The sequence below is a fragment of the Phascolarctos cinereus genome, unplaced genomic scaffold (genome assembly GCF_003287225.1).
Source record: "Phascolarctos cinereus isolate Bilbo 61053 unplaced genomic scaffold, phaCin_HiC Scaffold_4;HRSCAF=312, whole genome shotgun sequence".
Lineage (NCBI taxonomy): Eukaryota > Metazoa > Chordata > Mammalia > Diprotodontia > Phascolarctidae > Phascolarctos > Phascolarctos cinereus.
The window spans coordinates 108405120-108432882 of record NW_027555847.1 but is presented as its reverse complement, the minus strand read 5'-3'; the positions used below and the strand labels follow the sequence as shown (position 1 = coordinate 108432882).

Here is a 27763-nt window from a genome sequence, read left to right as displayed (position 1 = left end):
CCAATGATATCCATGTAGTAAGTCTGTACTGTGTACCACATCTGATATTTTTAAGCAGCAAAGCTCATTTGAATGTATACATTTTGCTGTTCCTACTTAAAGATACAAGTTTTATTACTTTGTAACTCTTCCTTATATTAACCTTTATAGGGAATTTTTTACTTTAGCATGTGTTTCAAATGAGTATAGGCTACATGTATGAAAGGGCTAAAATTCTTTATTGTGCCAAGTGAGCTGGTTTTTAATACTTGACTTGGTACTAACTACTAGATTTTTTTTAGTATTTCAATTTGTGAGGTGGTGAAAAATGTTGATCACTTATACACCTTATGAAGGTGGTGCACTCTGCACAAAGTAAACACTAAATTTATTGGATTAAATTGAATTTTTACAGAATCATTGAATTATAAATTATTAAGTTGACTTCTTAAAGGAATTCATGCTATTTTAATGAAAAAAAGCCATAAAATAGTACATTTGAACTAATATGAAGGTAAATATATTCAAGCTTTTTTAATACCCTATTTTAGAGGTATGTGTGACATATAATTTGTGTGAAGTCAATTTCTGCACACCAGGTAGAACTATGTAGTACAACTGACTTTTATGTCAGATAGGCCAGTATTAGACTATAGCTGTGGTACTCCCAATAACAATATGATAGGAAGCTGATTATATTTATTATTGATTTTTTCCTCATAAAAGCTGTATGAGGTCTAGGGAAATGATATTTGTGATGCAATTTAACCTTGTTAGAGAAAAGTGTTGTATAAACACTAAACATTAATTATTATTATTGAAACTATAATTTTTTTTATTGGAAGGAGATTTGAACAGATTATTAAACTTCATATTTTTTCCTTAGAAACATATGTTGCTTTGTGGGGTTTTATACTCCCATTTTTAGAGGATAATACTGAAAGGAGGGTTTACCAGAGTCAATACATATGGATAGGGTCAGAATAAATTTAGATTGAATTGACTATTTTTCTTGAAATTAGAAGTCTAGACTCAGATACTCATAATGGGAAAAATATGAGAAATATTATTTTCAGGATAATTTTAATGATTAATAGTCACATTTATTGGGAAACTTCAGTATTTCAGACTAATAAAGTTGGAGGGGAATCAATTTGAATGAGAAGTTTCAAGAAAAATCACTTTTATTACTCAAATATGCATGGAGCAACTTCAAGGAAGCTAACCCACTATGGGCAATTAGTGATCCTTTAAGACTATAATGAATAGAAAAGGAGAGTCTACAATTAGTACATTGATTTTAAGTATAGGGATTGAAGACATTTTGTTCCTTTTTAAACTTAATTGGTAGGGTTTTTCCCCAATATGTCTTCAGCCTTGCTGAATTCATAGCATCTATTTGTTAATCCATATTTTATCAGTCAATAGTTACTCCTGATTTAATTACTAATTCCCCATATTGAAGTAATGGAAGTGGCAGATCTAGTATCTGAACACAGTTTTGTGACTCTAGATTCAGTACTCATTCTGCTAAGGGCTGTTCTATTTCATATCTGGCCCCATGTTTGCACTCATGTACTTTTCAACAGACAGTCAACAAGCATTTATTAAATGTTTACTATATACTATACACTATGCTAAGCAATGGGATACAAATAAAATCAGAAACATGATTCTACACTAAGTTCACATTCTGAGTGAGGCAACATCCAAAAAATTGCATATACGAGATATATACTGTGCAAATTGAAGATAACTTCAAAGGGTTATCTGGTAGCAAGGCTGTCAGTGGACTGGCAAAGCCATCCTTGGGAATTGATATTTGAGCCGAGTCTTGAAGGAAGCCAGCAGTTAAATGTGTGGAGGAAGACCAATCCTGGCATGGAGGACAGCCAGAGAAAAGTCACCAATTTGGAAGATGGAGGGTAATGCATGAGAAGCATAAAGAAATTAAATGGAGGGAAATAAAGTATAAGAAGATTGGAAATTTAGAGAGGAGACAGGTTGTGAAGGGCTTTAGAAGCCAAATACAGCATTTATATTTGATCCTGGATGTGATAAAGAGACACTGGAATTTACTGAGTTGGGTTTGAGGTGGGTGGGATGTGTATATGTATATATGTGTGTGACATGGTCAAACCTATACTTGGGGAAAATCATTTTCATAGTGAGTGGAGGATAGATTGGAATAGGAAGAGACTTGAAGCAGAAAGACCAAAGAGAAGACTTTTGTATTTAGTCTAAGCATAAGGTAATAAGGGCCGATATCAGGGTGGTGTCCGTGTGAGCATTAAGAAGTTAAGTAGAGAAGAAAAACATTATGAAGGTAGAAATAACAAGTTATGGTAGCAGATTGGACACGTGGGGTGGGTGTAAGTGAAGACTTGAGGATGATATGAAGATTATGAGGCTAGATGTCTAAAGAGGATGATTGTATCCTTCACAGTAATAGGAAAGATCTGAAGAGAAGAATGTTTTGGGGAAAAGGTAATGCTTTTTGTTTTATACAAATTGAATTTGTGTTCTCTATGGGATATCTAGTTTGAGATATCTAATGGGCAATTGATTAAGCTTTAATGGCTTCAACTGCAGTAACACTTTTGGGATACTCTGTGTATATCTGGGAATCATCTTAATAGATTTGATAATTGAACCTATCAGGATGATGAGATCTCCAGTATAGAGGAAGGAAGAGGGCACAGCAAAGAATCTTGGGGGATGATCACAATCAGCATGCGTGACCTGTATAAGAAAGTCAGACAAGAGAAGAATCAGGAAAGAATAATGTCAGAAAAATCCAGAAAGAAGAAAGTATCAAAGAGAAGATTTTGATCAAGAGTGTCAGTAATTGCATAGATGTTAAAAAAAGAATGAAAATAGAGAAAAAAACATTAGATTTGGCAGCTAGTAAACCATTTGTAACTTTGGACAGAGTACTTTCAGTCTAATGATGAGGTTAGAAATCAGATTTCAAAGGGTTTAGAGGGAGGTGGGGATGCCAGATTTTAATGTTTTTTTCAAGGAGTTTAGCCAAGAAATAGAATTGCGTCTTAGTTGATATAATCAGGTGACAGTTTTTTAAGAATCAGGGAATGGATATGTTTATTGGCAGCAGGGAAGCAGCCAATAGATAGAAAGATTAGGGATTAGAGAGTGGTGATGCGATGGAATGGGATGTGCATGTAGAGGGATTTGCTTTGGCAAGGAAGAGGAACCATCTCCTCATGTAGGGAGAAGTAAAAGAAGAGATAGTGAGGGAATACGTCTGAGTGATATGAGATGTAGAAGAGGGGAAGAAGCTCTTTGCAAATGTCCTGAATTATTTTGGTGAAGTACAAGGTCTGGTCCTCAGCTGAGTATGGTAGGTTGATGGAGTGTCATTGTAGTTTGGAAGAGGGATGAAAAGTTTTGGAATTGCTGATATGGTGAGTGGGATAATGAATCAACAGTGTAACAGGATTGTCTGGCTACAGTAAAGACCCAGTTAAGATTATATAACAAATTTGTAGTGAGCCTAGTCATTACTTTGTGATTTATTCTGCTTTCCTTCAGCAGCATTTGAGTAGTACAAAAGTAGTGTTTGAGTAGTAGAAAAGGTGGCAGATAATCAAAGCTTGGGCTTTGGCAATGCAAGATTTGCAGCAGGACAAGGAGTGTACTGGAGTGTAGAGCAGAGTATTGAGTTGATTGATTTCACCAAACGGTAGAGATCAGGAATGAATGAGAGTGTAGCCAGTGTAGATATGACTGTCTGGGAAATAACTGATGGGCAGAGGGGTTTGTAGTCAGAGAGAGAATGAAGATTAGATTTGTTATAAGGCTAAAAGATGGAATGATAAAAGATTGTGATAAGATAAAGGAATTTGAATAACAAATTAAAACTCTTTCTTGAAAGTAGAATGTCAGACTAACTTGTGACTTAAATAATTTGATGCTGGCCATGATAGTTTGGTTTTTAGACTTTAGGGACAGGACCTTAACTATCGTGTGATTCTCTCCCTCTGTTTGTTAAATACGGATCAGTTCCCCCAAGCAAATTGGAAGTCCCGAGACTTCCAGTGAGTTTGGGTGTTCAGTGGTGGAAGACTGAGTACCCACAGCTTACCATTCACCTGGTAGCCCTGTAAATTCAAGAATGAAGAATAAATACAAGACGACTGTCATTACTGCATTTCTAAACTGTGATGAATCATCTCTTGGTGTAGGACAGAGACCCCAATTTCCAGGTTTTCTGTGTAAATACTGGACAGGTGGCAACCTTATTTTTTTTCATTAAAATGTTGCCCATTTGAGATAAATTACTTCTTCCTGGCATCCAAATGGTATGCCTGTGAAAGATCATTTACCTCAAACAGAGGAGCACGTTATTTCCACTGAAATACTGGACCATTAATCATTATGGGAATTGACTAAAAAACTCTCTAGATCTAAATATTTTACTTGAATTGCCCTATATTAAATTTTATAAGATACTGGAAAGAAAAATTCCTGACTTCTTTTTGAAACATCTGTTGTAGAATTACTAGAATTAGAATTTTGGGGAATTTAGGTACAGATTTCCTCTCTAATTGAATATGAATTTAGGGAAAGAAATCTGAATGGGCTGTGGCAATAAGAGCACTGCCCAGAATTCTTTTATTACTTCACTTTGCCTTAAGTCTTTAAAACATCATAACAAACTTTATAATCAAAACTCAGAAACCTCCTATCTTTATTTAAAGCCTTTATATGTAAGCTTAAATATTTAAAGCCTTTCAGTGTGATCCAGGAGAATTATATAAGGAAATCCAGGAACCAAAATTGAGAAGCAATGATGGAGAACATTTGGGTGAAGATCAGTAATGGTGGAAACAGAAGTGATCTTGTCATTGTGGACTACTTGGACAGAAAGAAGAAATAGATGAAAAATTTGGAAAACAAATCACAAACATGGCGCAGAGGCAAGATACTGTCGTGATGGGAGACTTCAGTTATTCAAACATCTGCTGGATCACTCTATTTTATCTGTCTCTCTTTTTCAGTCTCTGTCTCTTTTCTTTTGTTTCTCTGTGTGTCCCCAAAAGTTTTTATTTTCTCTCTCAAGGAAAATTACTTTTACACTGGAAATGGTAGGGCAAAAATGGCTAACAGGCAATTTTTACCTAATGTTGTATTTGAAGATTTCACATCCCCTTGCCCAGATGGACTGTGCTCTCCCATGCTGAAAGGCCTGGCTAATGTGGTTGCCATTGTCAGGAATCTTCCCCAGACTACAGAGACTTGGAGAGGTTCTGTAGTGTTACAGAAGGGCTTGTGGAGTCCTAATGTTCATGAAAGTGAAGGGAATAAACTAGAATGTGAACTGGAATGGCGTCTCTGTGATAGAATGTAAAAAGCAATGGATTTGATGTCAGTCCTGTGTTCTGCTCAGTGTGACCTTGGGTGTGTCAGGGAAACTTCTCTGAGCTTTAGGGCCTGCACAACCCTATGCAGAAGTCAGACTTGCACAAGTGACCTATAAAACCACTGAGTGCAAAGTAGATAACACATAAAGTGGGAAGGATGGAGAAGTCCAGAAGAATGTAACTGAATGGGAAGTGAATAGTGGTCTCATAATAGAGGTTCTGGAGGGAGTCATCCTATCAGCAGGAGGGCCTGTGAGTTTTGAGTTCCAGGGCTGAAGTGATCTTGCAGGATGAAGAGGTTCCTAGAGCATGGTGAAGGCCAGAGGAATGCAGCCAGATGGGACAGAGAGGAAAAACTTCCTGGTCAGTTTCCTGGTCAGTAAAGGTACCAGGATTGTCCAGATTATAAACAAAGTAACACAATTTAGTGCACATGGAGAGATATTTGTGAGAAGTCAAACTCGGTCATTAAAGAGCAAATTTACAGTGAATAAATCTACTTAGAAAAGGGCTTCAGTCACACCTAGATGAAGCAGGGCAAGGGGAGGGGAATAAGGACTATTTTTTTCCTCCATATTTTCCACAATACATTTGTTTTTACCAGTGTTCCAGGCAAATAGGTGAACAGACATAATAAAAAACAGTTTTAAACCTTGCCATTTGAGGGCCTAATGTTTATGACCTAGGGGCGGAGGTGGCAGGGAGCCACATCTCCTGTGCTACTACTGTTGCTGCTACTATTAGTAAATGAAAACAATCTTTTTCTTCTTGATTTCTTTTTCTTATTTTTTTTTCCTTTGGACTTTCCAAATTCTGTCCCATGTTCAAAATATGTAATATTTCCTTGCTGCTTTGGGAGTTGACAAATACTCAGAATCCAAGAGCTCTTATTTGAATCCAGGCCACTCCTCCTACCTATAAAGGAAGTGGAATCTGTCTTTCCATTTCTAAGTAGACTGTCAATACTGCAATTGCATTAAAGCTATGATTAGCGAACATCAAGAAAAGGCTATGGGGATTGCAAAGGGCCACCATGGCTTCAGCAAGAAATCCTACTATAATCTTTTTAAACATTTTTAAAATGGATTGTTAAACCAGTAAATTAGGAAAATACCAAAGATACCGTTTAACACAATTTTATCAAAGCATTTGATAAACAATGTCATGCAGTTGATTTGGAAAAGTTGGAATGATATGTGCTAGATAATAATAAACTTAGATGAATTCAGAACTTGTAGAATAGCCAGACTCAAAGAGAAGCTTGTAGTCACCAGTGTCAACTTGGCCGGAGTGCCACGGAGGCTTGTGCTTAGTTCCATGCTATTTAACATTTTATCAGTTATTTGGATGACGGCAGACAAGGCTTTCTGATCAGATTTTGTAGATACTTAAGCTAGAATGGATATCTAACACATTGTAATTGAGTCAGATTCCAAACATTTTTTAGAAGTCTGGAGCTGGAATCAATGAGAAAAAAAATGAAGAAAGTTGACCTAGCTGTATGAGATCTCAAACTGTGTTATTAAGTAGCAATTATCAAAACTGGCTGAGAAATAGAGTGGTGGATCAATGGAATAAGATTAGGTGCACGATACATTGTAGTAAGTGACCATAGTAATTTAGTGTTTGATAAACCCAAAGCCCCAACCTTTTGGGACGAAAGTTCATTATTTGACAAAAACTGCTTGGAAAATGGGGAAAATGGCAGAAACTAGGTATAGACCAATATCTCACACCATATACTAAGATGAGGTCAAAATAGATACATTATTGAGGCATAATGTTAAAATTAATTACCTGAAATAGAAATAATTCTGAGGTGTAAAATTTCCTAGTGAAAATGATTTAATGGTAAAGCTAGCAAGTTACCATTAAATCAGGTCAACTAATTCCTCAGTAATTAGTGACAAAGGAATCATTTACAGAGCTTATTTTTATGACAGAAAAAAGGAATAAAAATACAGAAAACTTGTTTTGAACATAATTAATTTGGATGACAAGTCATTTGACTAGTTTATTCTCCCAGGCAACATCTAGCTGTCAAAGTGAGATTACCCTAGAACAAGCCTGCACAACATATGACCCACCAAAGGATGAAAGGCAGCCTGTGAAAAATGTGGAGTTACCACTGCATACTCTCTCCTGTTTATCACGTGACCCGTGGCAACCAACTATCATCAGTCTGTCTCTAGTCTAAACCTGTCTGAGGAGTGAAGAAATTTACAAGTTGTGCTGGTCTGCTCTGGAAGTTCTTGCCGTATGGGTGATGCCTTTTGTAACCAGAAAGCTTGCTGGGAAAGGGAAATTTGTGGTTCGTACCTAGCAGTCACCCTCACCATCTTCCAAGTGCCAATCTTAGAAGATTCCATTGCTCAATTTAGATTTAACCTGTAGCTCAAGAAAAAAAAACAAAACAACTTATCCACTAAGACTGGAAATAGAAAGAGGAACTCAGCCTTTAGTCAACCCCTTCCTTTCTCCAGTTGCTAGAAAAGAGAACTTGGCCTTTGAAAAGAGTGTTATAATCCTATGATTATTTTATTCCTATAAAGATATGTCTTACTCTAAATTATCTGCTACTAAATGATAAATTCTTATTAATCTATCATTTTACTAAATCTACAAGTGATCTAGACTTAAGAGAATATCCATGTATGTTTGGCTTAGCTATTAGGGCTAACTTTTCCTAAAGAAAGGAGCTTAATCTTTGAATCAAATAAAAAATCAAAATAATCAATACTAACTATCCTTTTCAATAAAGAGTGACTGCATAAGCAAATTAGGAGAGCATGAAATACTTTACCTGTCAGTTCTTTGGATAAGGGAATAATTTAGGACCAACAAGAGATAGACAGTATTACAACATGTAAAATGGATAGTTTTGATTATATAAAAATAAAGAAAAGTTTTTGCCTAAACAAAAGCAATGCAACCAAAATTAGAAGGAAAGCAGAAAACTGGGGAAAATTTTTTACAGCAAATATCTATGATGAAGACTTCATTTATCAAATATATAGAGAACTTAATCAAATTTATAAGACTGCAAGTCATTCCCCAGTTGATAAATGGTCAAAGGATATGAACAGGCACTTTTCAGACAAAGAAATCAAGGCCATTTGTAGCCATATGAAAAAATGTTCTAAATCATTATGGATTAGAGAAATGCAAATTAAGTAGTTCTGAGATACCACTTCACATTTGTCAGATTAGCTAACATGACAGAAAAGGAAAATGATAAATGTTGGAGGGGATTTTGGAAAACTGGAACACTAATGCACTATTGGTGAAGTTGTGAACTGATCCAGCCATTCTGTTTGTTTGTTTGTATTTTGCTTTTTTGGTGAGGCAATCAGAGTTAAGTGACTTCCCAGGGTCACACAGCTAATAGGTGTCATGTGTCTGAGACTGAATTTGAACTCATGTCCTCCTGACTCCAAGGCCAGAGCTCTATCCACTGCGCCACCTAGTTGCGCCAGATCCAGCCATTCTGGAGAACAATTTGGTACTATGGTCAAAGGGCTATAAGTCCATGCATACCCTTTCATCCAACAATACCACTACTAGGTCTGTATCCCAAAGAGTTAAAAAAAAAAGGGGCAGGGGAAGAACCTATTTGTACAAAAAATATTTATAGTAACTCTTTTTGTGGTGGCTAAAAATTAGAAATTGAGGGGATGTCTATCAATTGGGGAATGACTGAATAAGTTGTGCTGTGTGATTATAATGGAATATTATTGTGTTGTTAGAAATGACAAGCAGGCTGATTTCAGAAAAATATGGAAAGACTTACAAGAACTGGGACAGAGTAAAGTGAGCAGAAACAGAAACATTGTACATAGTAACAGCAATATTGTACTATGACCAACTGTGAATGACTTAGCTCAGGAGTGGGGAACCTGTAGCCCTTTAGGTCCTCAAATTGGGCCCTTTGACTGAATCCAAATTTCACAAAACAATTCCTCGTAATGAAAGGATTTGTTCTGTAAAACTTGGACTCATTCAAAAGGTCACACCCAAGACCACAGGTTCCCCACCCCTGATTTAGCTATTCTCAGCAAGACTATGATCCAAGATAATCCCAAAGAACTCATGGTGAAAAATTCTTTTCTTTCTTTCTTTCTTTCTTTTTCTTTCTTTCTTTCTTTCTTTCTTTCTTTCTTTCTTTCTTTCTTTCTTTCTTTCTTTCTTTCTTTCCTTCCTTCCTTCTTCCTTCTTCTTCCTTCCTTCTTCCTTCCTTCCTTCCTTCCTTCCTTCCTTCCTTCCTTCCTTCCTTCCTTCCTTCCTTCCTTCCTTCCTTCCTTCCTTCCTTCCCTAAAATGACTAATATGGAAATGTTTTATATGATTGTATATGTATCAGTTATATCAGGTTACTTACCGTCTCAAGGAGGGGGAAGTGGAGCAAGTGAGGGATATAATTTGGAACTTAACACTTTTTAAAAAAAGAATATTAAAATAGTTTTTTAAAAGATTAAATTTATTTATTTCTTTATTTTTAGTTTTCTGTGTTCACTTCTATAAGATTTTGAGTTTAAAAATTTTTCCCCTGTCCCTTTGCTCCTTCCCCCCCCCCATGGCATGCAATCCCATATAGGCTATATATATATATGCATTCATATTAAATGCATTTCCACATTAACATATTTCATATTGTAAAGAAGAATTAGAACCAAATGGAAAAACCATGAGAAAGAAGAAACAAAAAAAAAAGAGAGAAAATAGTATGCTTCAATCTGCGTTCAGTCTCCATAGTTCTTTCTCTGGATGTGGATGCATTTTCCATCATGAGTGTTTTGGAATTATCTTAGATTCTTGCATTGCTTAGAAGAGCTAAGTCTATCAAAGTCAGTCATCCTGCAGTGTTTGTTACTGTGTACAATGTCCTCTTGCTTCTACCCACTTCACTCAGCATTAGTTCATATAAGTCCAGGTTTTTCTGAAGTCTGCCTGTTTATCATTTCTTATGGAACAATATTCCATAATTTGTTCAGCCACTCCCCAATTAATGGGCATCTCCTCAGTTTCCAATTCTTTGCCACCACAAAAAGAGCTGCTATAAATATTTTTGCACATGTGGGTCCTTTTCCCATTTTTATGATTGCTTTGGGATACAGACCTAGAAGTGGTATACTTAGTCAAAGAGTATGCACAATTATATAGCCCTTAAGGCATAGTTACAAATTGCTCTCCAGATGGTTGGGTCATTTCACAACTCCACCAAAAATGCATTAGTGTTCCAATTTTCCCACAGTTTCTCCAACATTTATCATTTTCCTGTTTTGTCATGTTGGCCAATCTGATAGGTGTGATGTGGTACCTCAGAGTTGTTTTGATTTGTGTTTCTAGTCAATAATGATTTAGAGCATTTTAAAATTGTTTTTTGCATGTAATTGGGGGAAAATAAATATTTCAAAAATCTATAGTAGGGGCTGAATTTAATAAGATGAAAATTAATAAGGACAAATATAAAGTCTAACACTTAAGTTAAAAAAAGTCAACTTAAGTATAGATTTGGAAAGGGATGGTTATGAAAAGATTTAGATATTTTAGTGGATTGAAAGTTCAATATTTCAACAGTATTATGTGGTAGTAAAAAATGTTTTCTTGTGATTTATTAGAGAACTTTTCTCTGTACTCTGCCCTCATGAGACCACATTTAGAGTATACTGTTCAGTTCTGGGCACCATAATTTAAAAAGAGCATTGAAAATATGGAAAGTATCCAAAGGAGGATAGTCAGGATCATGAAGGACCTTGAGTTCTTATCTTTTGAAGATTGGTTGAAGAAACTGTTTGTTTTTAGCCTGGAGAAGAGAAAATTATAGGGAAGGGAAGGAATTATAGAAGTTTCTTATTTAATTTTTTTAAAATTCTAAACTTAAACATGAGAGAATGACCATATATCCACATATATATAGCATAACACAAAAGGAGAATTATGTATGAAACCATGGATCTACATTTCATTCTACTTCTTTTAACATAAGTGTTTGTTCATACACACATACATGTAAATTTCACATTACTGACCTACTTGTATTCTAATAAATTTTCTTCTGCATTAAATTTTTTTTTCACAGCAACCCTCTCTTTTTTTTGATATCACTATTGCTTGTCCCCACTTTCCTCTTGTTTTTAGTAGAAGTTGTCATGGTTTTCAGGGAGTTGAGTAATTCTTAGATATTCTCTCCTTGGACCTGTTTCCCAGGTCAGTTGTTTTTCTTATTAGAAATCTTACATTTTGTTCCAGTTTTTTTCGATATTTTAATTTTATCCTAACATTTCTTGCTTTCTCATGGAGTCATTAATGTCTATTTGGTCTGTTCATGATTGAAAAATCAAAAAACAAAGACTATATTTCAAGAAATTGGGGTAGCTAGGTGGCACAGTGAATAGAGCGCTGGCCTTGGAGTCAGAAGGACCTAAGTTCAAGTCCAGCCTCAGACACTTAACACTTACTAGCTGTGTGACCTTAGGCAAGTCACTTAACCCTGATTGCCCCACGAAAAAAAGCAAAAAAAAAAAAAAAAGAAAGAAATCACAAATGAAAACACCCCAGATCCACTGATCATCTTCTGAAAGCAACCTCAAGAGAAAAGTCCCAGGAATGTGATTGCCAAATTCCAGAGCCCCCATGTAAAAGAAAAAATTTCAAACATCCAGAAAGAAGTAGTTCAAGTATGAAAAGACCACAGTCTAGATCACCTAAGACCTGACAATTTCTGATAAAGAAGAGACCTTGAGATACAATATTACAAAAGGATTTCAACCTGTTGATTAAAAGAGAACTTACCCTGCAAAGCTAAATTTAATACCAGAGATAACAAATGGACCTTTAGGATTTTCAAGCATGTTTGATGAAAACACTGAGAAGAAACTTAGAAATACAAACACAAGATTCCAGAGAAAGCTGGAAAGGTAAATTTGTTTGAGCAGTTGGAAAGGGCTATATGATAATGTAGTGCTACCATTCTTACCTGGGGGAAAAGAAAAAAAAATCATCCCTCAAGAATTTTAATGTCTTCAAAGATTATTGAAGGATTTGAATAAGAAAAACAGAGTGGGGGGTAGTAGGATGGGTCTGTTCTGATCATGTGAAAAGTGGAAAGAGAAGAGTGGGTCAAAGGAATAAAATAGTGCAAAAAGGAGGAAGGAGTAGAATTTTCTAGTTCTGAAAACAATTACATTGGAAAAACTATATACAAAGATAAAGGAAGAGATGAGAGGAATAGGCATCAGATGCACCTCACTCTTCTCTGAAATGGACAAAAGAGGCACCCCCCCCACTTTCGTGTGTGCAGAAATAAGAAGGGATGAAAGGTGGTTAAGGACAATGGGAAGGGAAGAGTTGCACATTATGCTAAGTTTATTATCCTGAAAGAGGCAACTAAAAGAAAAAAAATAGCAAAAATCTAAGGAGAGCTCATTAATTGGGGAATGGTTGAACAAATTGTAGGGTATAAATGTAATGAAATATTATTGAATCATATGAAACAGATGATTTCAGAGAATCTTACATAGTATAAAATGATGCAGAATGAGGTGACTAGAACCAGGAGAATTATGTGTATGAGATAATACATCGTAAAGAAAAACTACTTCAGAAGACTTAAATCATGTCATTGGTTTGTTCAACAAGTGCCTATGTCTCCAGAGGACCTGTGGTGAAGCGTGTTATCCATTTTCTGATAGAAAATTAATGTACTTACAGAGACATTCATTTTTGGACATAGTCCCTCTTGGAGGGGAGGGACTATGTTTATTTTTAAAAGAATTTTTGTTTAAAAAATTTTGTTTTTAATTGGAGGAGTGGCAAAGAGGGAAAGTGGAGGTGAGCAAAAATAACAACAAAAAAGGTCATTTAAACATGTTTTAAATGTACAAGAGAGAACAGAAGGAAGCACAAACAGCACACCTTTGATTGGAGATTCATGGTGTTATTTAGTCTTCTTATAGTCTATTGTTAACCATTAACAGTCAGCAAGCATTTATAAAGCATTAGCAGATGCCAAGTTCTATGGTAAACATTTGTGATACAAAGAAAAGCAAAAACTGTTGTTGTTATCAAGGAGTTCAAATTCTGATGGGGGAAATATTCAAACAAATATGTGCATACAGGATATATACAGTACAAATTAGAGGTGGTCTTAGAAGTTCACGACACTGAAGTAGACAGAGAAAGCTTCTTGTAGAGAGTGCGATTTTAGCTGGGATTTGAAGGTAGAGCAGTCAAAGTATGAGGTACAACCATTGAAAATGTGCAGATGCAGTATCTTGTGTGAAGGAAAACAAGGAGGCTAGTGTTGTACAGAGAATGTTGAGGGGAGTAACAAGTAAAAAGATTGGAAAGGTTGGGAGATGCCAGGTTATGAATCACTTTAAATGCCAAACAGGATTTTATTTTTGATTTGGTAGGTTATAGGGAGCCTCTGGAGTTTGTTGAGAGTTGGGTGGAAATGGCATGGTCAGATCTTCAATTTAGGAAGCTCACTTTAGCAGTTGAATATAGGGTGAGCTAGAATGGGGAGAGACTTGAGTCAAAGATGCTAATCAGAAGACTGTTGCAACTTTCCGAGTTTGAACTGATGATGATCCACCCCAGAATGGCGGCCATATCAGAAGGGAGAAGGGGGTATATATAAGTCCTTCAAAAATAGAACTGTCAGGATTTAGAAATAGATTTGATATAGAAATATCTATCTAGAAAGATACTTAAATTCTCAGTCTGGTTGACTGGAAGGATGATGGTACTCCCTACAGTAAGAAGGAAGCTTAGGAGAGGGAAGGGTTTTGGAGTAAAGGTAATGAGTTCAATTTTGGATGTACTGCTTTTAATAGGTCTGTGAGTATGCAGTTAGGTGACGCAGTGGATAGAGTGTTGGGCTTGGAGTCAGGAGAAACTGAGTTCAAATCTGGTCTCAGACACGTACTAGTTTGTGACCCTGAACAAGTCACTGAACCCTGTTTGCCTTAGTTTCCCTATCTGTAAAATGATCTGGAGAAGAAAATGGCAAACCATTTCAGTACTTTTGCCAAGAAAACCCTAAATCTTATCATTAAGAGTCAGACATGACTGAAAATGACTGAACAGCAAAATGAGTATCCAGTCTGATACATCTAATAGGCAGTTGGAGATGCATGACTGAAGGTTAGAAAAGAGGTCACATATTTTCATTTAATAATTAATTTATTTTTAGTTTTCAATGTTCACTCCCATAAGATTTTGAGTTTTAAATTTTCTCCCCCTCCTTCTCCTCCTGCCTCCCCAAGATGGCATCCAATCTGATATAGACTCTATTTATACATTCATATTAAGCATGATGTCACATTAGATGTATAGAAGAATTAGAACTAATGGGAGGAACCACAAGAAAGAAGAAATAAAACAAAATAACAAAAGAAAAGTAGAGCAAATGAGTCTGCTTTCTTCTGCATTCAGACCCCATAGTTCCTTCTCTGAATGTTGATAGCATTTTCTATCATGAGTCTTTTGGAGTTGTCGTAGATCTTTGCATTGCTGAGAAGAACTAAGTCTATCAAAGTCACTGAACATCGTGGTTGTTACTGTGTACAACTTTCTCCTGCTTCTGCTTGCTTTACTCAGCTTCAGTTCACATAAGTCTTTTCAGGTTTTTCTGAAGTCTGCCTGTTTATCTTTTTTTTTTGCTTTTTGGTGAGGCAATTGGGGTTAAGTGGCTTGCCTGGTAAGTGTCAAGTGTCTGAGGCCAGATTTGAACTCATGTCCTTCTGACTCCAAGGCCAGAGCTCTGTCCACTGCGCCACTTAGCTGCCCCCTATGCTCATCATTTCTTATGGAACAACAGTATTCCGTTACATTCATATAGCACAACTTGTTCAGCCATTCCCCAATTGATGGACATCCCCCTCAATTTCCAATTCTTTGCCACCACAAAAAGAACTGCTATAAATATTTTTGTACATGTAGGTCCTTTTCCCATTTTTATGATCTCTTTGGGATACAGACCTAGTAGTGGTATTGCTGGGTCATAGGGTGTGCACAATTTTATAGCACTTTGGGCATAGCTCTAAATTACTCTCCAGAATGGTTGGATCATTTCACAACTCCACCAACAATGCATTAGTATTCCAATTTTCCCACATCTTCTCCAACATTTATCATTTTCCTGTTTTGTCATGTTGGCCAATCTGATAGGTGTGATGTGGTACCTCAGAGTTGTTTTGATTTGCATTTCTTTATTCAATAGTGATTTACAACATTTTTTCTCGTGAGTATTCATATCCTTTGACCATTTATCAATTGGGGAATGACTTGTATTCTTAGAAATTTGACTCAATTCTCTTTATATTTTAGAAGTGAGGCCTTTGTCAGAGATACTGGCTGTAAAAATCCCAGCTTTCGGCTTCCCTTCTAATCTTGGTTGCATTGGCTTTGTTTGTGCAAAACCTTTTTAGTTTAATGTAATCATAATTGTCCATTTTGCATTTCATAATGTTCTCTATCTTTTGTTTGGTCATAAATTCTTCCCTTCTCTATTGAACTGATAGATATACTCTTCCTTGCTCTCCTAGTTTGCTTATAGTATCAGTTTTTATATCTAAATCATTTACCCATTTTGACTATCTTGGTATAGGGTATAAGATGTTGGTCTATGCCTAGTTTCTGCCATACTTTTTTCCAGTTTTCCCAGCAGTTTTTGTCAAATAGTGAGTTTTTATTCCAGAAGCTGGGGCCTTTGGGTTTATCAAACAGCAGATTAGTATAGTCATTGACTGTTGTGTCTTGTGTACCTAACCTATTTCATTGATCCACCACTATATTTCTTAGCCAGTACCAAGAAGTTTTGATGATTGCTGCTTTATAATACAATTTAAGATTTGGTACAGCTAGGCTACCTTCCCTTGCATTTCTTTTCATTAGTTCCCTTGCTATTTTGGACCTTTTGTTTTTCCAAATGAATCTTATTGTTTTTTCTAACTCTATAAAATAATTTTTTGGTAGTTTGGTATGGCACTGAATAAACAAATTAGCTTAGGTAAAATTGTCAGTTTCATTATATTAGCTCAGCGTACCCACGAGCAACTGATGTTTTTCCAGTTATTTAGATCTGACTTTATTTGTGTGAAAAGTGTTTTATAATTGTGTACGTGTAGTTCCTGGGTTTGTCGGGAGGTAGACTCTTAAATATTTTATAATGTCTGCAGTAAGTTTAAATGGAATTTCTCTTTCTATCTTGCTGTTGCACTTTGTTGATAATATATAAAAATGCCAGTGATTTATGTGGGTTTATTTTATAGCTTGCAACTTTGTAAAAGTTGTTTGTTATTTCAAGTAGTTTTTTTTACTTGATTCTCTAGGATTCTCTAAGTATACCATCATATCATTTGCGAAGAGTGATAGCTTTGTTTTTTCTTTGCCTATTCTAATTCCTTCAATTTCTTTTTCTTCTCTTATTGCTAAAACTAACATTTGTAGTATAATATTGAATAACAGTGGTGATAATAGACATCCTTGTTTCACACCTGATCTTTTTGGAAATGCTTCTAGCTTATTACATATAATGCTTGCTAATGGTTTTAGATAGATACTACCTGTCATTTTAAGAAAGACTTCATTTATTCCTATACTATTTAGAAATGGGTATTGTTTGTCAAAAACTTTTTTTGCATCTATTGAGATAATCATATGGTTTCTGTTAATTTTGTTGTTGATATGCTCAATTATACTGGTAGTTTTCCTAATATTGAACCAGGCCTGCAATCCTGGTATAAAATCCTGCCTTGTCATAGTGTATTATCCTCAAGATTAGTTGCTATAATCTCTTTGCTAATATTTTATTTAAAATATTTACATCTGTATTCATTAGGGAAATTGCTCTATAATTTTCTTTCTCTGTTTTGGCTCTTCCTGGTTTAGGTATCAGCACCATATTTGTGTCATAAAAAGAATTTGGTAGGAGTCCTTCACATATTTTCCCAAATAGTTTATATAGTGTTAGAATTAATTGGTCTTTAAATGTTTGATAGAATTCACTTGTAAATCCATCTGGCCCTGGAGATTTTTTCTTAGGGAGTTCATTGATGACTTGTTCAATTTCTTTTTCTGAAATGGGGTTAAGTATTTTATTTCCTCTTCTGTTAATCTGGGCACTTTATATTTTTGTAAATATGTATCCATTTCACTAAGACTGTCAAATTTGTTGCCATACAGTTGGGCAAAATAGCTTCTAATTATTGTTTTGATCCTCTTCATTGATGGTGAATTCAGTTTTTTCATTTTTGATGCTGGTAATTTGATTTTCTTTTTTTAAAATAAAATTAACCAAATATTTATCTATTTTATTTCATAAAACTAGCTCTTAGTTTTATTTATTAGTTAAATCATTTTCTTAATTTTATTAATCTCTCTTTTGGTTTTCAGAATTTTTAATTTGGTATTTAATTTGGGATTTTTAATTTGTTCTTTTTCTAGCTTTTTTAGTTGAGTCCCCAGTTCATTGATCTCTTCTTTCTCTAATTTATTCATGTAGCATTTAGAGATATAAAACTTGCCCTAAGAAGTGCTTTCACTGCATCCCATAAGTTTTGGTATGTTGTCTCATTATTGTCATTTTCTTGGATGAAGTTATTGATTGTTTCTGTTATTTGTTGTTTGACTCACTCATTCATTAGGTTTAGATAATTTAGCTTCCAATAATTTTTAGTCTATCTTTCCATGGCCCTTTATTACATGTAATTTTTATTTCATCATGATCTGAAAAGGATACATTTACTATTTCTCCCTTTCTGCATTGGATTGTGATGTATTTATGTCCTACTATGTGGTCAGTTTTTGTGTAGGTGCCATGTACCCTTGGAAAAAAGATATGTTCTTTTCTATCACCATTCAGTTTTCTCCAGAGGTCAACCATATCTAACTTTTCTAAAATTCTGTTCATCTCCTTAACTTCTTTCTTGTTTATTTTGTGGTTAGATTTATGTGCTTCAGAGAGAGGGGGAGGTTGAGGTCCCCCACTAGTATAGTTTTATTATCTGTTTCTTCCTGTAGCTCCCTGAACTTCTCTAAGAATTTGGATGCTATATCACTTGGTGCATATATGTTTAGTAATGATATTACTTTATTGTCTATGGTATCTTTTAGTAGGATGTAGTTTCCTTCCTTATCTCTTTTAATTAGATCTGTTTTGGCTTTTGCTTTGTCTGAGATCAGGATTGCTACCCCTGCTTTTTTTTAACTTCAGCTGAAGCATAATATATTCTGCTCCAGCCTTTTACCTTTACTCTGTGTGTATCCCTATGCTTCAGATGTATTTCTTGTAAACAACATATTGTGGGGATTGTGTTTTTTTTAATTTTGAATAATGCTTTATTAGAACAGACTTATCTGAGGAAAGAAGAAGGAGGAAGAGGGAGAAGGATATTTTCCTGTATCAGCAGAAAATGGTGGATGCATCTATATTCATGTGCTTATGATTTCAATCCCTCACAAGGATATAAATAATCAATATTTATATCCTTAATAATTCTTGAAAAAATAAAACCACATAAAATACAAAGGGCTAAGTAAAAGAAGGAAGGGGGAAATATGAAAAAGACACTAGTATTTTTTTTTAATGTTAGAGAAAATGAGATATAAAGAAATCAATTACTTTTTCAATACCACATGATTCCCTAAGATTCTGACCTTGGCTTTGTGCTGTTTTAACATTTTAAAAAATTTACTTAATTTATTTTTAGTTTTCAACAATTACTTCCATAAGCTTTTGAGTTCTAGATTTTCTCCCTCTTCTCCTCCCTCTCCAAGACAGCATGCAGGTATTATGGTTTTTAATCTACTCTGCTATCTGCTGAAGTTTTATGGGAGAGTTCATCCCATTCACATTCACAGTTATGATTATTATCTGTGTCTTTCTCTTCATCCTATTCCCCCTGCCCCATTTATGCTCTTTGCTCTCCTTTCTCCCTTTCCCTCCTCACTAGAATTTTGCTTTCAACCACTGCCTCCTTTAGTTTGTCCTCCCTTCCATTAGCCCCTTCTCTTTTCTTCCCTTTTACCCTTACTACTTCTTCTCTCCCTTTTATTCCCTTGTCTTTTCCCTTTCCCCTCCTGCTTCTTATAGGGTAAGTTAGATTTCTATGCCTAACTAATTATGTTATTCCCTCTTTTAACCAAATGTGATGAGAGTAAGATTCAAACAATGCTCACCTCCCTTCCTTTTTTCCCTCTGTTGTAATAGGTTTTCATGTAATTTACCCTTGTCTGCCTCTTCCTTTCCTCTTCTCCCAGTACAATCCCTTTCCACCACTTAATTCTATTTTTTATTATCATATCAAAGTCGATTTATACCCAAGCTCTCTGTCTATGGATACTCCTTTTAAATGTCATAATATCAGTACAGTTCTCAAGTGTCATCTTCCCTTGAAGGGATGTAAACGGTTTGCTCTTATTAATAACATGTTGTTTTTTTTCTTTCCTGTTTACCTTTTTATGCCTCTCTTGAGTGTTGTATTTGAAGATTAGATTTTTTATTGAGCTCTGGTCTTTTCATGAAGAAGGTTTGGAAGTCCGCTATTTTGTTGAATATCCATCTCCTCCCCTGAAAGATTATGCTCATTTTCACTGGGTAGTTGATTCTTGGTTGTAATCCAAGCTCCTTTGCCTAAGGGAATATCGTGTTTCATGCCCCTGATCTTTTAATGTAGAAGCTGCAAGGTCCTGTGTAATCCTGACTGTGGTTCCATGACATTGAAATTACTTCTTTGTGGCTGCTTGCAGTATTTTCTCTTTGATCTGGTATTTTGGAATTTGGCTATAATATTCCTTGGTGTTTTCAATTTGAGACCTCTTTCAGGAGGTGATTGGTGGAGTCTTTCAATGACTATTTTGCCCTCTGGTTCTAGGATTTCAGGGCAGTTTTCCTTGGTGACTTCCTTAAAGATGGTGTCCAGGCTCTTTTTTTCATCGTGGTTTTCAGGTAAACCAATGATTCTTAAACTCTCTCCTGGCTATATTTTCCAGGTCAGTTATTTTATCAATGAGGTATTTTATGTTTTCTTCTATTTTTTCATTCTTTTGTTTTCTGTTTGACCGATTCTTGATCTGTCATAGAGTCATTAGCTTCCACTTGCCCAATTCTAATTTTTGATGAATTGTTTTCTTCTTTTAGATTTTGTACCTTCTTTTCCATTTGGCCCATTTTACTTTTTAAGGAGTTCTTTTCTTCAGTGAGTTTTTGTGCCCTTTTTCCATTTGGCCAGTTCTTTTTAAGGAGTTGTTTTCCTCAGTGTACTTTATTTCCATTTGGTCAATTGTATTTTTAGGGATTTGTTTTCTTCAGTGTACTTTATTTCCATTTGGTCAATTGTATTTTTAGGGACTTGTTTTCTACAGTTAATTTTTGTCCTTCCTTTTCCAAACTATTGACTCTCTTACATACCTCTCATTTCTTTTCCCAATTTTTCCTTCTACCTCTCTCATTTGACTTTTAAAATCTTGAGCTCTTCCAAGAAGGCTTTTTGGGCTGGAGACCAGTTCATATTCGTCTTTGAGATTTTGGGTGTGGGTGTATTGACAGTGTTGTCCTCTTTTGAATTTGTGCCTTGATTTTCTCTGTCCCCATAATGAGAATCTATAGTCATTGTCCATTTCTGCTTTTTGCTCATGGTGTTTGCCTATTTCCTGACTTTAAAAAAAAAGTTTAGCTCTCCTGCTGGAGTCCAAGGGGCACTGACCCAAGCTTCTTATGCTGGGAGGCCGGGACCTGGTCACTGGTTTTGTGTGCTGGGGCCTCAGATGCTGGTAGTTGGAGGCTGTAGGGTTCTGACAGCTTACCTTGTGCTGGGCTGGAGTCAGCAACACTGGAGCTCTTGGGGTGGGGGGTGGGGAGTCTGGCCCCTGGGGAATGCCTCCTCACCTGCACCTTGCACTCCTTTGTTTGGCTCCTGCCCATCTGGGCCTCCCACTCAAATATTTGCCTGCTGGAGGAGGTCTGTTAGTCTGGAGCTTTGCCTTCTGGAGTTGTGCTTTCTGGAATTGTGCTGAGGCATTGGAGAATGCTGTCACCGTGGTGGTTTTTTGAACTGGTGTCTCCTGGATCCCCTGGCTATACTGAAGTACTGGGGTAAGAGGAGGGAGGGAGTCCTAGTGTTGACGCTTGCCTGCTCCACCACCTCAGGGCTCAGGAATACCCTCTGGTAGGTTGAGTTGGGGCTTGTCACTGGCTTGCTGGGATACCTCCTGTCCTGTACTGCTACCCCTCCCCCAGAGCAAGAGGGTCATTTCTGGTTTATCCCTCAAGCTTCCTGGACTACAAGAGTGCTGCACCACATCTTTCTGCTGGCTCAGTTGTTCCAGTGTTTTTCTTGGGGCGATGTTTTCTGGGCTTTCAGAGGTCAGTAAGGGAGGCTAAGAGTGACTTACTTCTTACTCTGCCATCTTGGCTTGGGGAAGCAGAATAGCCAAGGTCACATCTGCATGTGGATGGTAATTGAATTTATGCATGCTCTTGAGATTACCAAGTGAAATAGTATAGAGCAAGAAAAGGGTCTGGTACAGATATTTGAGAGACATCCATGGTTAGTGGACATGACCTGGAAGAAGATGCAGTAAGGAAGACAGAGGAGTGGCCAAACAAGTAGGAGAACCAAGAGAGAAAAGTATCATTAAAACCTGAAGAAAAGGGAATTTCAAGGTGAAGAGGATGTTTGACAGTGTTAGAGACCGCAGAGAGTAAACAAGAGAATGAGAGGAAAGGAAGCGAATATACTGATTGTAGATGGATTTCTCAAAGGGTTCAGCCTCAAAAGGAAGAAGAGATATGCATTATAGTAAGCAGAGTTGGATGGATCAAGTGAGAGTTTTTAAGGATGGGAGAAACATGGGCATATTTGGAGGCAGCCAGGAAATGAGGAAAGGTTAGAGATTTTCTGAGACAGTAGGACTGATAGAGGGGCAATCTAATTGAGAATATAGGATGGAATGGGATTCCTTGTGCATGTGGTTGGGTTTCCTTTAGCAAGGAGAAAGACCACTTTTTGTGAGACAGGGTTGTGAAGGAGGAGATAGTGGTGGAAGGTATCTGAGTGATGTAAGATGAGAAAGGGGAAGGAGGTAAGAGGGAGCTCTTGGACAGTGAAATATTAGTCAGGATTCTCAGCTGAGAGGGTGCACCCACAATTGTGAAGCTATGAGAGTTTTGAGAAGATATTAAAAGGTTTAGAAAAGCTGCTTTGGTGAATTGGTTAATAAATTCATTAGGGAGTTGTAAAGTGACTTTTTTTTCCCTTCAGTGAGATTGAAATTATGGTTGAGATTATGTATCATAGATTTAGAGTGGATTAAGTCAACCCAGTTTCATGATTTTCTCCACTTTTGTTTAGTACCACTGAGGTGAAGGTCCAGGTGACAACCAGTAGCATAGGGCTGTCAGCAGGAGTGAAGTACTACTGAATTGAATGTTGGTAAGGTAGGGCAAAAATAGTTTCTCAATAATGGGATTCATTAGGGCAGAACAGGCAGGGTAGAACTGAAGTACTTGATTTATAGTCAAGAGGATTTCAGTTTAAAATTTGCCTACACTACTTATTACTTCTATGATCTGCGGTAAATTAATCCCTCTAGACCTCTTTCCTCACTAATATAATGAGAACTGGGATAACAGAAACTCTAAAATTTATTTCAGATCCAAATCCCTGGATTCGGCTCTAAGCTCCCTGAGGTCAGGAACTGTATTAGCTGAAACTATCTATCTCCTATAGTACATACCATAATGTCCTGTGATGTAGTTAATAGAATGCCAGACTTGGACTCCAGAAGATCTTGCTTCAGATTCCACCTCTGATACTTCCTGTGGCCCTTGCATCTGTTTCACAGTTCACTGCTTAATATTTAAAAAATATTACAAAAGTCAGCTGCCATGTGAAAGAAGGATGTGGGGCTCAGACTGGTTTTCTATAGGTATCTTTTTTTTAGAATCTCTGCTTGCTTCATTATAAATCTAAATAACAGATATAATATTTACACTGCCTATCTCATAGTTTTGTTGTGTTGAATGCACTCTTTAAGCCTAAAGTAATATACTGATTTAAGCTTTAGCCCTTATTGGCAATACATTTGAAAAATTATCTTGAGGATTGTTTTTAGAAAAAGAAAAACTTCAAATGTATTAATATAATTCTATTTGATCTTTGACAAAATACCTAGACATTTCCATGACCCTTAATTAATGTCCATATTTAAATAACATTTATCCGCAACATTTTTTTTTGTATTAGAGTGCTTACAAACAAAAGTTTTACTTGAATTTGTTCATTAAATAATCTTCTCATTGATATGGTTAGTGGATTTACAGAATCATAGAATAACATTTTGAGCTAAAGTGTCCTTTAAAGTGAGCAGGTTTAGCTTCCTCATAATAAAAAAAAAATGCTGTTAGTAATTCAAAGCCTGAAAGAAAGCATCCTACTTAGTCTTGTGGAAAGAGCATGGATTTGGAAATCAAATGACTTGGGTTTTGAATCTGGGCTCTATTACTTAAGAGTCGTGTTGTAGTAGGCAAATAACTGAACCTTTTTTGAATTTCATTTTCCTTATTTGTAAAATGTAGATGATAATGCTTGTCCTATCTCAGAAATATTTTAAGGAAAACATTTTATAATTTCAGTTATTGTAAATTGGATTTATTATGTTTGTTGTTATAATTATTATTACAGATGAGTCAAATTAAATTCTGAAAAGTTACTTGATTTACTTAAGATAACACAGCATGTTCATAGTAAGGCTAAACATGAAACCCAGATCTGAGTTAATGTTTAGTACATTTTCCATTACACCAGACTGCCTTCTCTGATGGAGAAGAGCATTACTTGTGGGACTAGTATGAGGCTATAACACTTTTCCAGGTGAAAGGTAATGAAACAGGATAAATGTAAAAGATTGTTTAGGTAGACTATTTAGGATTTGGTGAATTATTTGGATGTAGGTGGAGAGAGAGGAAGGAGTCAAAGAAGACTCCTTTTAAGGATTGGTGATTGGGAAAGTAGTGCTATTAGTAGAAATAGGTAAGTTGGGAGCAATCATTAGATTTGAGGAAGAAAGATGATTCAATTGTTAGATATACTGCTTTTAAGCCTAGTGATGTAAACCACAGGACTGGAGTCAAGAAGACTTGAGTATAAATTGTTTATCAGGCACACATGGGTTTTACAACCCTGGGCAAAGCACTTAATCTGTCTCAGCCTCAGTTTCTTAAATGTGCAAAATGGGAATAATAGTAGTGTCTGTATTAAAATGTTTGGAGGATCAAATGAAATTTTATACAAACACACACACACACACACACACACATATATATATATATATAAAATAAGGTATACATATATATGTAATATATATGGAAGGTATACATACGTATATATGACAAAGTATACATATATATGTAAGGTGCTTTGCAAACCGTAAAGCATTATATAAATGTGAACAATCATTATTTATTATAATTTTATATAAAATTATTTTCAGATGCCTTGATGCTATATTTTTGGGCTTTTCTTATTACATTCAGTTAATGCATTTAACAGTTATCATTTAGCAATACATCATTTGCTTTTGGTCAACAATTTTTATTGATGAAACATCTTGAAGTTTAGTTCTATATGTGTATTTGTGCATTTTGTTGTTGTTGTTCAGTCATGTCCAATTCTATGTGACTCCATTTGGGGTTTTCTGGGCAAAGGTACTGGAGTGGTTTGCCATTTTCTTCTCCAGCTCATTTTACAGATCATGAAACTGAGACAAACAGGATCAAGTGACTTGCCTAGGGTCATACAGCTAGCAAGTATATGAAGCTGTATTTGAATTGTAGCCTTCTTGATTCCAGGCCTGGCACTCTAATCGCTGCACCACCTACATTACTAGTACTTACTCAAATTTTATGTTTTGCTAATGCAGAGGAGTGAATAAAGTGATCAATAGTTTCATCTTCATTTAAATAAATATTTACAGAACTAAAACAGCATGGAATATATATCAGCTTAATATACATATGAAGAACTTCAAATTGTTAAACAAATTCAAGCAATCAAGTGATATTTCTAATTACCCAAAAATAATTGCTAAATGCGTCAAATTGAAGTTTTGAAATAACACTAATATGTTTGATCTCGAGGGATTTCAGTTCGTACTTGAGTTTTATAAGACAAATCCACAAATAACAATAAATGTGTCAGTAGAATAATATTTGCAATTTTAGATTGTTTTGCTTCCTTTAATATCAGATTGATTGTACTTTGTGATGTAACTAAATTGTATAAAGGATTTATTACATATTTATCAAATAATACATTATTTAGTTTTCTTTAATTTTTTATTGTTTATGTTCAGATACAGTATATATCTCTCCCCCATTTAGAGATAGAATGCTTTCAGAATTGTTAATTTTTTATTTCACCCTTCAAATTAGTCAGTATCTTATATTGATGCACATCTGTGATTTGTTAATATAATTATTCGTTAAAAATTAAATATAGCATCAATGCTTTCAAATCTAGTGAAATATTTATTTTAAATTTCTGGACAAAATTTAAAATTGAGCTTTTATAATGTGAAACAAAGATTGTAAAGTTTACTTTTTAAAAACTGAATGCAAATTCAGATATACTTCTGAATAATGGAAATTTATAGAAACTTAGCATTGAAAAGGAATCACAGAGGCCATTCATCCCATATTCCCTTACTCAGATTCCTCTACAATGTCCCTAACAAGTGTTCATTTAACTGCTACTTGGAAGGCCTCTATTGAGAAGGACCCACATCTTCTGAGTTAGTCCATCTTCCATTCAGACAATGCTACTTATTAGAGTGATCTTAACAACTTCTACTTATGGTTTCTAGACCTGCTGTCTTAATCCAAGCAAAATATCCCTAATCCTAAAATTCAGCAGCTGGAAATGAACAAGTGTTTACTGAACATGTGCTATGTGCTCAGCATTGTCAATTGTTGGGGAAGGATGAGGGCTTTGAAGGAAAGAATACAAGGCACAGTCCCTGCCAAATATAAACAAGACGTATATGTGAAAAAGATACATTGTATATTTATTATTGATAAGCTATTGAATGTCTCTAATGTGCATTGTATTAAGTTAAGAGTCTTAACTTAGTTTTATGTAATATATTTTGGTTGGCACAGAATCTATTCAAATATGTCTTTTTTATTCTTAAAGTGCTTAATATAGTATTCATAAGAAAATCCACCCATGTTTTCCATGTGCTGTGGGTGTGGATTTTATTAATAGCACTTTCCATATGTTTACTTTAGCATGTAGAATTACACATATCACGTTTTTTGGAACTAGAACTCAAATAATTACTAATTGGTAGAAATAAGTAGTACAATATAAGGTTATAACATTATCTCAATATCACTGATTCTTTAATGTTGTGTTTTATGAGTTTTATGAAGCAGAGAATACCTGTTTGAAACTAAAATGTTAGCATATGAAGCCAACCTAAGAATGTTTTTTCTCTTGTATGAAATAAAATATCAATGAACAATCAGCTCACTCACCCCCAGCTCCACCACATTAATTTATTCAACAAACAATACAGTTGATTCTTGGATGAAAAAATTCATTATGTAGTGTAATTTAAGTAAAAACAAATCTTGGTGGATTATATGCCATGTAAATATTACCAGTTTTATTCTTTAATTTTAAACTCTGGGCTTTAAATCTTAGGCTTATTCTTATAATGCGAAATATATTTATTTGTGTATTTAGAACTGAATAGAGTTTTTTTTCTTAACTTAAGATTTAAAGAAAATGTTTAAAGTAACTCCAGCAACAAGAACCTCTTGAAGTATAGAATGGTATACTGCTTAATATAAATAAGGCCTTTCATGCTTGTCATTTTACACTGATAGTATCACAAGACAAGTAATGACAGATTAAGACCTGTCTAGTAGAGGGAAAACTAAATTACAAGACTTTTATTAAGGCATAAATAAACCTATTAACCGTTATCTAGAATACCAATTAGTAGAAGAAGCACTGACAATTTTATTTATCAACATTAAACACAATTATTAATTACAGACCTGATGAATCTAGCAGTAAGCAGGACATGTTGGGTGTGCTGGGGCCTTAAGTCCATTATATGAGAAGGATGATTACCAAAATCCTGTGGGGAAATAAGTAATTGTAGTTGTAAAATTTTAATTGCCTTTGAATAAGGCAAATTATATCCTCTTGTCTCAGAATATAAATAGTATGGCATTAAAGTACTCAGCTATACTAGTTGGAAACAGGAAATAATTTAAGGTGTTATGATTTAAAAGCTAATAGTGTTAAATTTTCTCTGTTGTAAATATTGTAGATAAATGACATTTTTTAAAGTATAAGAGATTTTCTTTATGTATTTCTTATATAA

At 35.2% G+C, this 27763-nt stretch overlaps 1 protein-coding gene across 5 annotated transcripts in view; it reads left to right on the top strand.

The window, feature by feature from the left end:
* The window catches only part of CCDC171 (coiled-coil domain containing 171), a 501148-nt gene that overhangs the window by 214303 nt on the left and 259082 nt on the right, over positions 1–27763 (top strand). The gene's annotated exons all lie outside the window — the stretch shown is intronic.